At 37.3% G+C, this 15437-nt stretch overlaps 8 non-coding genes and 1 pseudogene across 8 annotated transcripts; all 9 read right to left on the bottom strand.

The window, feature by feature from the left end:
• Positions 1-824: 824 nt before the first annotated feature.
• LOC138984480 (small nucleolar RNA SNORD113/SNORD114 family) lies at positions 825-899 on the bottom strand. The gene has a single exon (XR_011461774.1). It is a non-coding gene; the product is annotated as a small nucleolar RNA SNORD113/SNORD114 family (small nucleolar RNA).
• An 892-nt stretch (positions 900-1791) lies between these two features.
• Positions 1792-1863, bottom strand: LOC138984475 (small nucleolar RNA SNORD113/SNORD114 family). The gene has a single exon (XR_011461769.1). It is a non-coding gene; the product is annotated as a small nucleolar RNA SNORD113/SNORD114 family (small nucleolar RNA).
• A 934-nt stretch (positions 1864-2797) lies between these two features.
• Positions 2798-2872, bottom strand: LOC138984496 (small nucleolar RNA SNORD113/SNORD114 family). The gene has a single exon (XR_011461787.1). It is a non-coding gene; the product is annotated as a small nucleolar RNA SNORD113/SNORD114 family (small nucleolar RNA).
• Positions 2873-3360: 488 nt separating this feature from the next.
• Positions 3361-3432, bottom strand: LOC138984490 (small nucleolar RNA SNORD113/SNORD114 family). The gene has a single exon (XR_011461782.1). It is a non-coding gene; the product is annotated as a small nucleolar RNA SNORD113/SNORD114 family (small nucleolar RNA).
• Positions 3433-5277: 1845 nt separating this feature from the next.
• On the bottom strand, positions 5278-5350 carry LOC138984481 (small nucleolar RNA SNORD113/SNORD114 family). The gene has a single exon (XR_011461775.1). It is a non-coding gene; the product is annotated as a small nucleolar RNA SNORD113/SNORD114 family (small nucleolar RNA).
• A 1556-nt stretch (positions 5351-6906) lies between these two features.
• Positions 6907-6980, bottom strand: LOC138984479 (small nucleolar RNA SNORD113/SNORD114 family). Its single transcript, XR_011461773.1, has one exon. It is a non-coding gene; the product is annotated as a small nucleolar RNA SNORD113/SNORD114 family (small nucleolar RNA).
• A 5518-nt stretch (positions 6981-12498) lies between these two features.
• LOC138984482 (small nucleolar RNA SNORD113/SNORD114 family) lies at positions 12499-12576 on the bottom strand (annotated as a pseudogene).
• A 1108-nt stretch (positions 12577-13684) lies between these two features.
• On the bottom strand, positions 13685-13759 carry LOC138984471 (small nucleolar RNA SNORD113/SNORD114 family). The gene has a single exon (XR_011461765.1). It is a non-coding gene; the product is annotated as a small nucleolar RNA SNORD113/SNORD114 family (small nucleolar RNA).
• A 429-nt stretch (positions 13760-14188) lies between these two features.
• On the bottom strand, positions 14189-14263 carry LOC138984472 (small nucleolar RNA SNORD113/SNORD114 family). Its single transcript, XR_011461766.1, has one exon. It is a non-coding gene; the product is annotated as a small nucleolar RNA SNORD113/SNORD114 family (small nucleolar RNA).
• Between the last annotated feature and the right edge of the window lie 1174 nt (positions 14264-15437).

The following is a 15437-nucleotide window of genomic DNA, read 5'->3' as shown; positions in this document are numbered from 1 at the left end:
TAGAGGAGCCTGGTGGGCTACAGACCACGGGGTCACAAAGAGTTAGACACAATTGAGTGACTAACATTATTTGATTATATTTCAAACATCTTATTGGAAAAATAATAACCAATGCTGCTGCTGCTGCTAAGTCACTTCAGTCATGTCTGACTCTGTGTGACCCCATAGATGACAGCCCACCAGGCTCCCCCGTCCCTGGGATTCTCCAGACAAGAACACTGGAGTGGGTTGCCGTTTCCTTCTCCAATGCATCAAAGTGAAAAGTGAAAGTGAAGTCGCTCAGTCGTGCCCAACTCTAGCGACCCCATGGACTGCAGGCTGCCAGGCTCCTCCATCCATGGGATTCTCCAGGCAAGAGTACTGGAGTGGGGTGCCATTGCCTTTAGAAAACAGCAAAAAGAGTTAAAGAGCAGGTAATGCTCAAAATGGTCTCCTGCCTCCTAAAAAAAGCATTCTGACACAAATGCCTGCCCCCAGATTCTTAGGTTCCCTTTACATAATACCTCAGACTCCACAAAACGTATTTATCACACACAGCTCACATGAAACGAGTAGGCATCAATCACCCAGTGCTATCTCCTTTCACCCCATTTATTTCTATATTACTTGCTGTCTCAGAGCAACCGGAAGCTCACAACCTTGATCACCATGGAGGCTGAAACCACCATGAGCTTCTATTCTGACAAGTACCGAGCAGAGAAGGAGCGCACAGAGAGAGACATTTGCCCTTCGTGGATGTGTATTCATGCTTTTTGATAACTTCATTGGCTCAATTACTGAAACCAATGAAAATCCATGAAGTGAAAGACCACATTTCTTTTCTATTGGACCTCAGAGTTCCAGACACCTATTATTCATCATCGATGACTTATACGTTGGCATGGATCATCACTGATTCAGAAACCATGACTTTTCATTCGACACTGGTAACTCATTCATGCCTTAATTCACTTAATGAATCGTCACTTAATGACGATTTTAACACTATGGGGTTAAAAGGAGGCCAATGAGGTGTCATACGGCTCATAGGTCTCTAGAAATTTTTCACATCATTCCATCTCTGTCTTACCTTTGCTATCATCTTACCCCTACATCACTTCCTTGTTCATCAAGAAACTGATAAAAAAAAAATGGCCTTCTTTGATTTTCTGTCACCTAAGTTAACAGTGTAATCTTTACTTTTAGAGAAACCACCTTAGAACAGATGAGGAATGAGAGGATTCTCACGTGGGTCTAGGTTCTATGGTTCCAACAGCAAAGATGGCATCCTAGGTTGGTGCTCCATGAGGAATCCCTCCATCAGATCCCATGCATTCACTCTGAGAAGTATAAAACAAAGCAGATCACCAGGATCGTCAAGACACTCTCTACAGCTCCCTGCTTCCATTCAGGCTTTCCTTAACCTAGGGTATGTGGGAAATCTCTTGAAAACAAACCACTTGTATCTTACTGTACAGCCATAAGACAAAGGCTGACTATTCCTTACCCTGTCCCTGCCATCTTCCCTAAGTGCTAACATTTATGGCCCATGGCTTCCTCATTGAAATTTGAGGTGTCCTTGCCATATTCATAGTCTCCCTTGTCTCAACCCATGCTTCCAGGACTGGCAACTGTCTTCCACCTCTCACCTTACATCTCCTCCTGTGTTTGGGAAGACCTGCTCTATTTGTCCATTCTACTCAACACAAAGTTCCAGCATCAAAACAGGGCCCATGAGACCCTGATGCATTCTTGACCTCTGCTATAGTGTCACTCCCATCAGGATAATGGATGGACTTGATTCTATTTGCATAGGACCTCAGCGTTCCAATCACGCATTCATCATTCACAATTCATACGCCACCAGCAGTCATCATCGATCCAGTGTTGTCTCTTCTTCTCTTCACTGATTTCTACGTTCTTTAACCATTAATTCCACACATCTCTCCTGGATACACCCCCTTAAATGTGATCATTACTCACCCGGGTTTCTACAATCATAAGGTTCATGACCACGGACTACTGACGGTTTATTCAGCTCAAAGGTGTCAATTCTCATGAATAGAGTCCAGTCCATGAAAACCAAAGAAAAAGAGAGAGAAAAAAAAATTTAGGGTCATTGATTTTTCCACTCCAAATTTCATGTTCTGAATCATGAGGCATTAATACCTATTTCACAAGGCAAAGAGATTGCTTTCTAGAAATAAAACTATACTCAAATTTGAGAGGATACAAACAATACAAGTGACTCTTCCTGTGCTACATCTACAGGACACTTTGCCAAGTAGTTGACCTCTTAGGTGCATTGTTGCTAAATGTGTATCCACAGAGGCAATTTTTATCATTATTTCTTGCTGGACCGCAAGTGTCCAGAGGAGACACTAACTGACCTTTTCTACTCAATCTAGTAGGTATATCCTTTCAAGGGACCTGTCTTTTGATAACAAGAAATCTAAATTCACTAAGCCAACCTAAGAGTATGACTTTATAGATTCCCAATATCTGTCCACATGAAGAGAGAAAAGTAGACTACAGGGGATGTGCTGTCATGGCCCTCAGGCTTCCAGACACTCTGGGTTACTTGCCCACCCCTCGTCCTCTACCCAAGTTCATCGTTGGGCCCTAAGGCCCAGCTGTAGGTCTTTCATTCATTCATTTGGATCATATAAATCATCATGTCATCAATACTGATGAAATAAAAGCAAGATGACCCCAAACAGCAAAAAGACCCTTGACTATCTCAAACTTCTCTCCAATCACTGCCACCATCGAGGAACCAATGAAAATTCATGAAGAGAAAGACCACATTTCATTTCTATTGGGCCTCAGAGTTCCAGACACGTGTTACTCGTCATTGAGGACTCAGACGCTGGCATGGATCGTCATCGATTCAGAAACCATGACTTTGTTTTTTAAGATTTTTTGATGCGGACCATTTTTAGAGTCTTTATTAAATTGGTTACAGTATTACTTTTCTTTTCATGTTTTGGTAGTTTGGTCATGAGGCATTTGGGATCTTAGCTCTCCAACCAGGTATCAAACCTGCACCCCTGCCTTGGAAGGTGAACTTAACTACTAACTAGGGGACCACCAAGGAAGTCCTTGGTTGAACTTATTACAGCGAAAACACTTCAGCCAATCTCCCAAACCAGGATGGAAGTCTTGGCCACTACGCCCCTGGGTCTCTGTCCCACAGCAACATGAAAGTGATAACTCTGATCACAATAAAGGCTTGAACTTTGATTCTGAAAAGTGTTAAAGAGAGAATATGATAAAATACGGACACTTTCTCTTCATTGATTGACATATTTATTGATTCTTTCATTGGTTCAATTATAAATAAGAATGAAAATGTAAGAGAAAAAAGACATTTCTTTTGCATTAGACCTCAGAGGTCTAGACTTGTAGTTATCAGACACAACTCATAATCCACCAGTAGTTATCATCGATTCAATGTCATACCTCTTTTAATTCATTATTTCTATATTGTTTATTGCTCAATTCATAATTCAGTAATAATTTTTAAATGGTTTTATTGGAACCACCAAAAAGCTTAGAAATCTCATATATAGAACCACTTTCATGTCAATATTTCTTTAATTATTCTGTTTTCATTATATGAATTAATCATGTAATGCTTCATATTAATCCCATATTTCACACTGGGCTATTTGGATTTCATTGATTGTATGTCACAGTTTGCAATAATAAAGTCAATACCTTTAAACAAAACATTGAAACTAAGACCAAAATTTCTCTACTACTCATACGGCCTCGACAGCCCTAACACATGAATACAATCAGAGATCTCAGGACTGTGGAAGAATGCTTGTACCAGTTTAAGAGTGCCCATTCCAAGGAGCACAGAGCAGGAACATGATAAAATGGAGACCTTATTGCCACTGATCCTTGTTTTCCACCTTTCATTGACTCATTTAGGCATTTATTAATTTTTCATAGTGTAGCATTTTTTTCTCTTAACAAAAGAAACACTGGAAACTGACCCAGAACAATAATGTTGACTCTTCCATATCAGTGTCTTTACGACCTTTTCAGTAAGAAGGCAAAGTGCTTAGCTTAATGGGCATGAATGTTTTCAATTTTATTAATAATATTTCTTACCTCACCACATATGTTCCTAGTGGACAATGCTTCCCTTTCTTCTTTTTATGTGCTCTTTTACATTTTTAATGGTTTGCTTATTGATTATCATTAATACACCTAAATTTGTAAACTCCAAAATGAAATAAGATGTTTGTGCTTTCCTAACATCCATCTCCGGGGTCATTTAAAATCAAAGATTGACCAGATTTTGCTTTGTGAGGAATCAGGGTTACAGATACGCAGTATTTCCCATAGACTCCCATGCTTCCCGTCATATGGTCCAGGAAGGGCTCTATTCCCTACTAACATCTACATTTATTAATTCATTATTATTTAAGTGAGCATAAGGTACACAAATAAATCATGAGTAAGACCCTTGAGTATCTTTGACATCCACCTAAACAATCATTTCCGCTGACGCTCAACTCTTTCATTAACTGATCTCAGGGCTTCATATATGGATTAATTGTCGTATTGCTTTGTATCAATGGTATTTGACATAAGATTTTTGGAATTTTTTTACGATATTTAATTTTTAATAATATCTTTTTAAAATACGGCTTAATCCAAGACAAGTACATTGACTAGTACTCACATTGTTCTCCACTGTCCTAACATACAGATGCAACCACAGGGCTCCAGACCGTGGAAGATACTTAAGTCAGCTCAAGGGCATCCATTCTGCGGAGTACATGGCAGAGCAAATGATAAAAAAATGAGAACTAATCACTGATCCTTGCTTTTGCATTTCATTTTTAGTGATTTAGACAATCATTAATTTATTTATTTATTTTTTTTGACAATCATTAATTTAGAATACTCTAAATTATTTCATTTTCTCTTAAGAAAATGAAACTTAAAACTTGTCCCTAACAAGAAAATGAGCAGTGACTATGACTATCGTCTATGTTATTCTTATCCCAAAACTTAACAGTCACGCACTGTTTGTTTCTCTTTGGACTTCTTTTCAAATTTATTAACAGTATTTCTTGCATGACCACACAGTTTTTCAACTGGATAAGGATGTACTCATCCAGCTTTATTTACATATTTATAGATTATTTCATTTCTCCAATTATAACAATAAAGTGAAAATGCATGAATGAACACAGAAAAAAATAAGATCCCTGTATATTCCTGATTTCTATCTATAGGATCTTTACAAGAAGAGATAACGTATTGGATTTCCTTCTCCCAGACCTCAGAGTTTCAGGCACACATTATTTATCATCTATGATTCAAACCACCAGTCATCATCATTGATCCAGGATTGGCACAATTTCTCTTTGTTTATTAACTCATTAATTCACATTAATCATATAGTAAATTCTCTTAAGTAAATAATCAAACACAAGAACTTTTACTGTTACTTACACTGGCCTCCATACTTCTAATGAATGTATAGAGGCAACCAAAGGGCTTGGGATCATGGAAGATGGTTAAATCATCTCAAGTATGTCCAGTCTGTGGAGTACAGAGCATACTAGTTTATTAAAAAAGATTAGGATCTTATCTACATTGATCCTTCCTTTCCACATCACTTACTCCATTTTTTATGTACCTATTAATTTTTCATTACACATACACATTTTTTCTATTAACAAAGAGAACAAACTCAACCTTGGAACTGATCTAGAATAGAACTGACTCTTACTTAGCCATGTCTACATGATCCTTAGCCAAAGAAGTAACATACTTGATCCATTTATTTCTCAATGGGCTTCAGTGTTTTCAAAATTTATTAGTAATATATTTTGCCTCACCTCATGGTTGAATAATGCTTCATTTTCTCCTTCCTCCTTCTCTAATGATTCTATCTATGATCCATTAATAATAAACCTAAATCTATAAACCTAAGAACATGATGTTTGTGTATTTCTGACAGTTGTCTATAAAATCCTTTCCAAATTAAAGTTTGAACACGTTATTTTGGGTGTCGGATCTCACTTTTCATCATCTACAACTCATATACCACCAGTCATCATGACTGTTATGTGGTTCATTTCTACTGTTTTGGTCTCGTTTTCTTCCTGGGTGTCTATATTTGTATTGATCAAATTATTAATTATTAAATTATTATTTTTTATAATAATGAAAAAATAATTCATTATGAAAAAGCCAAGAGTAAGAATCTACAGTTTGTCTATACAATCATTTCCCACATGGACCATACCTCTTCTGTTATTCAATCTCAATGTTGCTGCTGCTGCTGCTAAGTCGCTTCAGTCGTGTCTGACTTTGTGCGACCCCACGGACTGCAGCCTGCCCATGGGATTCTCCAGGCAAGAACACTGGAGTGGGTTGCCATTTCCTTCTCCAAATCTCAATGTTGCATGCTATCAATTAATCAACATGTTTCATAGGTATTTATTATTGATAATAGCTAACTTTTTAATTTAAGAATTTTTAATAATACCAAACACACCCTTAAATGAAGACTCGTACCAAGACAAGGTTTTTGATCATGACCTACCTTGGTCTCTTTCCTGACAGAGACATTATGATAATCTTCACTGTGGCAGAAGCTGAAGTCCACTCCAGTATCTGTTCTGAAGAGTACCAAGCATAGAAGGTGATAAAAAAAGATTGAGACACTCTCACCATTAATCCATACTTTCTACCATTCATATACATCATAATTTAGGTATTTATTCATTTATAGTAATATTTATTATTTTTCTCTTAATCACATATTAACTTTATTCTCTTATTGATTATGTTACAAAAATATTTTTTAAATCTGTGACCATAAGTCGAAAAACAGGTCCTTGCATATACGTGAGAAATGTCTAAAGCAACATTTTCTAGCAGATTCATTCACTGCTGGACCTCAGAGCTCCTGACACGTAGCATTCACTATACATGACTCATATGCGCCAGTCATCATCATTGGTCCAGATTTTACCCTTAGTCTTCATTTTTTGTTTAATACAATCATTCACAAATAATGACAAAATTAATTTGTGTAAATCACAAAGACCTAAGTGGTTTCTGGAAAATTCCTAACAGACTCAATGTTTAATATACCAATTAATCAATATCATGCTTCATACCAATACCACCTTCATGGTCAGGCTACGGTTGGCCTTCCATCATTACATTTCATATTTTTTTTTTTTTTTTGGCTGCATAGCATGTGGGATCATAGTTCCCTGAAAAGGGATTGAACCCACAGCCCTTGCAGCGGAAGCATGGAATTTCAACCACGGGACTGCCAGGGAAGTTCCAAGTCCTTATAGTGAATACCATTAGCTACCTCAATAAGAAATATAACTATTACTTACACTGGTTCCTACACATAGATGCAGCCATAAATTTTTTGATCACAGGAATCATGGTTGAAACTTGAACAGCATTGAGAACCCACCCTGAGGAGTGCAAAGCATAGCAGATGATAAAATAATTCAGGCCTTATGTCCATTGATCACTGCTTCCACATTTCATTTCCTTAGTCATTTAAATATATACTAATTGATGTTAATAATTCTGTCTCATGTCCTAAAAAACAACAACTCTTAACTCACTACTGACACAGAGCATTAACAGGGACTATATATTATCTCTGCCTATGCATGAGATAGTTAGCTAAAGAGGTAATACCCTTGATCCAATTATTTTTTTAAAAATACTCATACTTTCAAATTAAATTAATAGTATTTGTTGTCTCGTCTTCCATAATTGAACAACACTTTACCCTCTTCCTCTTTACTCAAGTAATTGAATAGATTGGTTATTCATTTTTTTTGTAGTAATAATGCCATCAAAATTCACGAACCACTAAGGTCCAAGAACTTTGCCCAGGACTAAATTCTAGGACTAGCATTCCTCGCCTGCCTCAGGATCACATCCACCAGACAGCAGACCAGATCTCTTTCTGTACAGGACAACTCAGTGCCAGATACAGGCCATCCATCAGCCCTGATTCATACCCTACTAGCTATCCTTTGCTGGTCCACGATTTGCCCTCTTTTTCCTCATTCATTTGCACACTTGTTGATTTTTAATTTTTAATTGACTAATATTAATTCAAAAATTTACAAGAAGCAAGGAACCTCCAGAACAAGAGCCTCAAGTATCCTTAACATGTGTACATACAATAGTTTCCCTCAGCAATTCTCAGCCAAGGTTTGCACCTACTCATTAAGGAACATGGGTGAGATATGGGTTCCACAATGGGCAACAGCCACCTTCTTAGATTATACTTAACCCATGTTTTTAACAAAACAGCGAGCATTCTTCAACAAGACACCCCCACCAGGATGAGAGCTTGGCCTGTTACTCACATTTGTCTCTTTGCTCCTAATACAGCATTCACTGCCATGGCAGAAGGGCTACATTAGTTCAGTTCATTCTGAGTATAAGCAATGCAGATAAGAAAATCTTGAGACATTCATCCCACGAATACCTGCTTTTCTCATGGCATTTTCTCATTTATGTATTTATTATTTTATAGTGATTTATTTCTTTTTTTCTAAAGTAAACAAACTACTTGAACTCAGACTCAGACTCAAACAAGAACAGACTAACATGTTCCCCTGCCTCTATCGTCGTTCCCCAAACTGTGACCTCCTGATCCATTTACTGCTTAATGAGGACCTCCTTAATGAGGGTCTAAGTTATAGTAATCGTAATTCATGCCTCACCACATATTTTCATACCCAGATATGCTTCACCCTTTTCATTTTATACACTGACATATTTGTTTATTCTTCCATTTAATTATTTAAGATAATAAAATCAGAATTCATGCAGCACCAAAGACTGACAATACAACCCTTGAACATTACTGAAGTCTCTCCCTTTCCACAGATGTAAACATAATTTTTTTGTCATGGACCTCAGTAGTTTTTAGGTGTTTTGATCATAAAAAAATATTTCAAAATGCATTCCATTCCCATCATTGGTCCATGGTAGGCCTTTTTTTCATAATGTGAACGCATTGTGCGGGTCTGACTCTTTGTGACCGTATGGACTGTAGCCTGCCAGGCTCCTCTGCCCATGGGATTCTCCAGGCAAGAATACTGGAGTGGGCTGCCATGCCCTCTTCCAGGGGATCTTTCTTACCCAGGGATCAAACCCACATCTCCTGCGTCTCCTACATAGCAGAGAGACTCTTTACCGCTGAGCCAACGAGGAAGCCCATGAACCCAATATCAGAACTAAACTATTGACTAGTATTATACTTACATCTCCAGTGTGCTCTTCCTCATGATGAAAATAGCTTACACTGCTATCAACTAAGGAATCTTTAGGGAAAACCTAAAACAAAAATTTAGAGAGCTGTAAAAATGGATGACTGGGGCTCAAACTGTTTTCAAAATCATCCAAAGTGATCCAATTAATCATAATCAAATCAGTCATAAATTTTCACTTCTCATCATTTATACAGATCTGTGCTTGTTTTTGTTCCTCTATGTGGTCATGTACTCATTTCTTAAACATACTGGCAGCCTCGAGATCGTGGTCTTTTCAGTCCAGGTGCACCCATTTAGTGGTCTGTAAAGATAACGTTAAACGGATGAGGCATTTTCTCCACGTGCACGCATGCTCAGTTATACCCGACTCTTTGCCCCACTGAGAGTAGCCCGCCAGGCACCTCTGTCCATGGGATTTTCCAGGCAAGAACACTGGAGTGGTTGCCATTTCCTACTCCAGGGGATCTTCCCCACCCAGGGATTGAACTCACATCTCCTGTGTCTCCTGTCGGTGGATTCTTTACCGTCTGAGCTAACTGGAGAGCCCCCTTTCTCCATTAAATATTTAGATATTTATTAATTACTGTATTTGTTATCTCTTGAAAAACATGCAACCTGAAACTCAGCACTGATACACAGCAAGACCACTAACTATTATGATATATATTTGACTTTATCAATGATGCTCTAGAAACACTGCTTCCTGATAGGCAGCATTAGCAGAACTTGGGAACATATTAGGAAGGCAGATTAGTGGAACCCACACTAATTGTATTGAGTCAGAAATGCTGACTCTGGGACCAGCAATCTGTCATCTAATAAGCCCTTTGGGTGATTCTGATCAAATGTGAGAACACTGCTGTACATTAACCGAACCAGAGAGGTAATACCCTTGATCTACTGGTTTCTTAACATAATGCTGCACTTCAGAACTATATGAACAAAAATTTCTATCTATCCATCTACCTACTGATTCTTTAGTTTATTCCCGTGGACTACTGTAACAAGTTCCCAGGATCCATCTAAACCCCAGAATTAGATTCTTGAAAATTACAGAAATCTAACTAAAGACTTACTCCCATGGATAATAATATCAAATCTCCTTTTGAAATGAACTTCAATGATGCAGAAATGAATTAATCACAAGACACATTCACATCATGGGTTCCTGCTTGACTCTTTCTCATTTAAATTCTACATTCTTTAAAGATGTAAAAACGAACCACCATGGACTCACTATCCTCCACATTCAAACCCTGCAAATGTCTTACATTTTCCCTCAGGTTGCTTCACTAAATTAATAGCTTAGATCTTTTCGACAAAGGAATGTTTGTAAACTGTGGTGCAAACCTAATCTAGAATAATTAGTAGCTGTGAAAGAGAATGTAAAAGCCTCAAACTTTTAGAAAATTATATTGAATTCAATGAGTTCATAAAATTTGCCACACTGCATATCTTCAGCATATATCCGTATTTGGTCTTCTCTGACTTTATTTGTTGGTAGCTATTTATTGGAGAAGGCAATGGCACCCCACTCCAGTACTTTTGCCTAGAAAATCCCGTGGACGGAGGAGCCTGGTAGGCTGCAGTCCGTGGGGTCGCTAGTCGGACAAGACTGAGAGTGACTTCACTTTCATTTTTCACTTTTCACTTTCATGCATTGGAGAAGGAAATGGCAACCCACTCCAGTGTTCTTGCCTGGAGAATCCCAGGGACGGGAAGCCTGGTTGGCTGCCGTCTGTAGGGTTGCACAGAGTTGGACACGACTGAAGTGACACAGCAGCAGCAGCAGCTATTTATTAGTAATTTTAATTTTTATCTGTCCATTCTTTAATTCATGAATTTCACAAACTATTCATATTTTTAAGTAAAATGAAAAGTGTCATTAGTGTGGGTGCATGCCAAGTTGCTTCATCTGTGTCCAACTCTTTTCAGCTCATTGCAACCCTATGGATCATCCCCTGCCAGACAACTCTGTCCGTGGGATTCTCCTGGCAGGAGTACTGGAGTGCATTGCTGTGCCCTCGTCCAGGTGATCTTCCTGAGCAAAGGATCGACACAGTGTCTCTTATGTCTCCTGTATTGGCAGATGAGTTGGGCATTCCTCTTTATCTATTTACTTCTATTTTATTCTACCATGAGTCCATTAGTAATAATAAATCTTAATCGAGGATGTCAAAAAAAGAACATGATTCTTGATATATTTCTAACATCCATCTACCAGATCATTTCCAAAAGAGAGATTCAACGAATTATCTTTTGTGCTGGGAGTAACAGACACCCAGTATTCATTGTCTCTAATTCATTTGCCACCAGTTGACATCATGGGCCTATGTTTGAGTCTCTTTTCCTTCATTCATTTCTACTTCTGATCAACTAAATTCAATTAATTCATTGATAATGATATAATGAATACATGATTCCACAATCCCAGAAAAAGATATTTGAATATCCTAAACGTACTGTAGAGAATCCTATCCCATGTAGACTTTATCTCTTTGATAAATGAACTTCAATTTTTGTTTATCAACATAATATTTCATTATCAATTAACTGATATAACGTTTCAAATGATTTTTGTATTTGGACATAGTCCACTTTCATTATGTTTATTATTTTTTAATATTACTGTGAAATCCTTACACAAATAAACAAAGACAAGAACTTTAACCTTTACTCACCTTTGTCGCCCTCCTGACAGAGGCACCATGATGATCTCAATCAGAGCAGAAGCTGAAATCAGCTTGTAGGATCCATTCTGGATAGTACCAAGCAGAGAAGATGAGAAAAAATGGAGACATTCTCTCCATGTATTCACTTTTTCCACCAAAGAGTCATTTATGTATTTACTGATTAATGGTAATATTTATTTATTTTTCACTTAACATATGAAGCATCAAAGTTGTACCAGATTCAGAGTAGAAACTCTTACATATTGTCTACATCATCCTTGGATAAAGATACAATATACTCGATCCATCTAATATCGGCTTCAATTTATATTAGTATTCTTTTCACGACTATACATTCTAAGAATGAACAATATTTCAGCCTCTTCATCTTTACTTAAACATTTGTTTATTTTTTCTTTTAGAGTAAGATTTGGTAAAAATTCATGAACACAAAGACCAAGAACAATATCTTTGTATTGAAAATATTCCTGATATCTGTCAATAGAATCAGTAGAATCAATAGAGGGATTGGGCTAGATTCCTTGGTGCTGGACCTCAGAGTTTCAGACACATGAGTACTCATCGCATATGTGACTCATACTCCATTGGTCTTCATCATTGGTCCAAGTAAGGAACTCATTCTTCATTCTCATATATATTTGCTGATCAATTCATCAATTCACTAATAATAGTAAAATAAATATCTGTGAATCACAAGTACTCAAGGAAAAGATCCTTAATATCTCTAATATCTATCTATACAGTCATTTGCCATATGGAATATACTCATTTCATTGATCATCTTCATTGATAACAACACCAATTAAGCAACATAACATTTCATGTCACTTCCATATTCATCTATAAACCATGGCTACTCTTCTTTGAATACATATAATGCTATTTTTATTATCACAATGAATAAACAAACACCCAAACCAAGAGAAGATTTTGACAACTACTTACATGATCCACATGTATTTATACACAGGAAAACCAGCAGAGGCCCTGATCACAGTCGAATGCTTAATAAATTCAGGTGCATCCATTCTGAGGAATACAAATCAGAGCAGATGATAACAAAATTGAAGGACACTACACTAATTTTAATTTTTACATAGTTGCTTTGGAATATAGTACATTGGGATCATATTTATTAATTTATTCTTAACAAACAAAACAAGGTCAAGCTTGACACAGACCAAGAATAAGAACAATTACTGTTATTTACTGTCTGCATCATTCTTAGCCACAGAGGTCAAGGACCTGAACTTAATGAACTTCAGTATTATCAATCAATATTAAGAGTTTTTATTGACTCACCACATATATTAAGAGTGAATATACTTCAACATCTTCAATGTAATTTATTTACACTTGTACATTGATTTTTTTATTTGGGCAATTTTTCATAGTAAGATAAAAAATTGATAAACTCAAGCCAAGAAAATTATTCTTTTGTTTTCCTAATATTTGTCTGTAATAGTATGCCAAATAGAAGCAACAGATTATATTTCGTTTTTATTGGACCTCGGGCTTCCCTTGTGGCTCAGCTGGTAAAGAATCTGCCTGCAATACCGAAGACCTGGTTTCAATCCCTGGGTTGGGAAGATCCCGTAGAGAAGGGAAAGGCTACCCACACCAGTATTCTGGCCTGGAGAATACCATGGACTATACATTTCACGGGGTTGCAAAGAGTTGGACACAACTGAGTGACTTTCATTTTCACGTTGTTTGGACCTCAGAGTTTCAGGCACATAGTATTCACCATCCGTGACTCATACGCCATCAGTCATCATCACTGGTCCATGAATGGGCCTCTATTTCCTCATTCTTATCGGCATAAGTCTGTTGATTGATTCATTAATTGACCAATATTAATTATGTTTCACACTTTTATAATACAGTGAATACATGAGAAAAAAGTTCTCAAAGACATAAATTTTAATTACTGTGTTACTCACATCAGTCTGTAGAGCCAAAGACCACGGAAGATCCTTAAACCCACTGCTGTGTGTCCATTCTGAGGAGTACAGAGCAGAGAAGACAAAAAAAACTGAGACTTTCTCTGAATTGGTCTTTGTTTTCTTCATTTTGTTTCCTCAGTTATGAGAGTATTATTTTTCATAATTTATACTTATATATAAGCTTACATATAAAGATAATAATATGATCCTCAGAAACACGATTCTAACATCTTTCCATAAGATCGCTTCGAATAGAGGCAGCAGGCTTTGACTGGACCTCAGAGTTTCAGACACAAAGTGGTCATCGTCCATGACTCATACTCCACCAACGGTCATCACTGGTCCAGATCTGAGCCCGCTTCTTCATTCTCACTGACATTTTTCATGATTGGTGCTTTGAATTATATTTTAAAGAAACCCATTAAATACAAGAACTTGAACTTTTACTCACGTTCTTCTCTAGGCTCTCAATACACAAAGGAAATCATGGAAAACGCATGCATCCGCTTGAGTGCATTGATTCTGGGGGGCACAAGGAAAAACAAATAATGAAAAATCGAAATCTTTCTTTTCTCCCTCAGCCTTTGTTTTCATCATTTTTTCATTGACTCAGGTAACTATTAATCCTCTAAACATATGTCCATATGATCTATATATACATTTATCATATTACAAAGTTGACATTCTCTACTTGAGGCAGACCCAGGCTTATCAAACTGGGTCCTACTTATCAACGTCACCCTCGGCATGATCCTTAGAAAGGGGGTAACATCACTGGCCCGTTTATTTCTCAACACGCATCACTTTTCTCAGTTTATATTATTTCTCGCCTCACCACGTACATTCATGGGTGGACAAGGCATCAGTATCACCATTATTTTTTTGCATGTCATCTATTAGTTCTGTCACTGATTCATTTATGTTAATAATACAGAAATCCATGAATTCAAAATTATAAGAATATAATTATATATTCCTAACATCAATCCATAGGCTCACTGATGAGAAAGGAAACAGATTAGATTTTGTGTGTTGGACTGCAGACCTCCAGACATGTGGCGTGTGAGGGACTCCTGTGCCACTCTGACCTGAAGTCAGGCTTCTTTCTCTCATTCTCCTCTGCGTTTCTGTACACACTAATTCATCGATATACTAATTGAAATGAACTAAATATACATGAATCACAGAAACACAAGGACAAGAGCCTTCAGTATCATTCTTCAGCATCACGGCCTAACTGAATATAGCTCTTCCGTTAACCACTACTGTAAAAACAGATTAAACGTCATCCTGTTTCACACATTTCCAGTTTAATTGCTGGACCGTAGTTGGTCTCTTTTCTTATACTTAATACATTTTAAATTATTACAGGGAAACCCTCAACACATCACCCAAGCCAAGCACAAGCTTTGATTAGTACTCACAGTGGGCTTAAGGCTGCTACAGTGAGGCCACCATGAACTTCCGGGTTCTCTTTCTGAGAAGGACAAAGCAGAACATATACCAACATCAAGACACTA

This window comes from Bos mutus, chromosome 21 (genome assembly GCF_027580195.1).
Source record: "Bos mutus isolate GX-2022 chromosome 21, NWIPB_WYAK_1.1, whole genome shotgun sequence".
Lineage (NCBI taxonomy): Eukaryota > Metazoa > Chordata > Mammalia > Artiodactyla > Bovidae > Bos > Bos mutus.
Note: the sequence above shows the minus strand (reverse complement) of the source record. Positions and strands in the feature narration are given on the sequence as shown.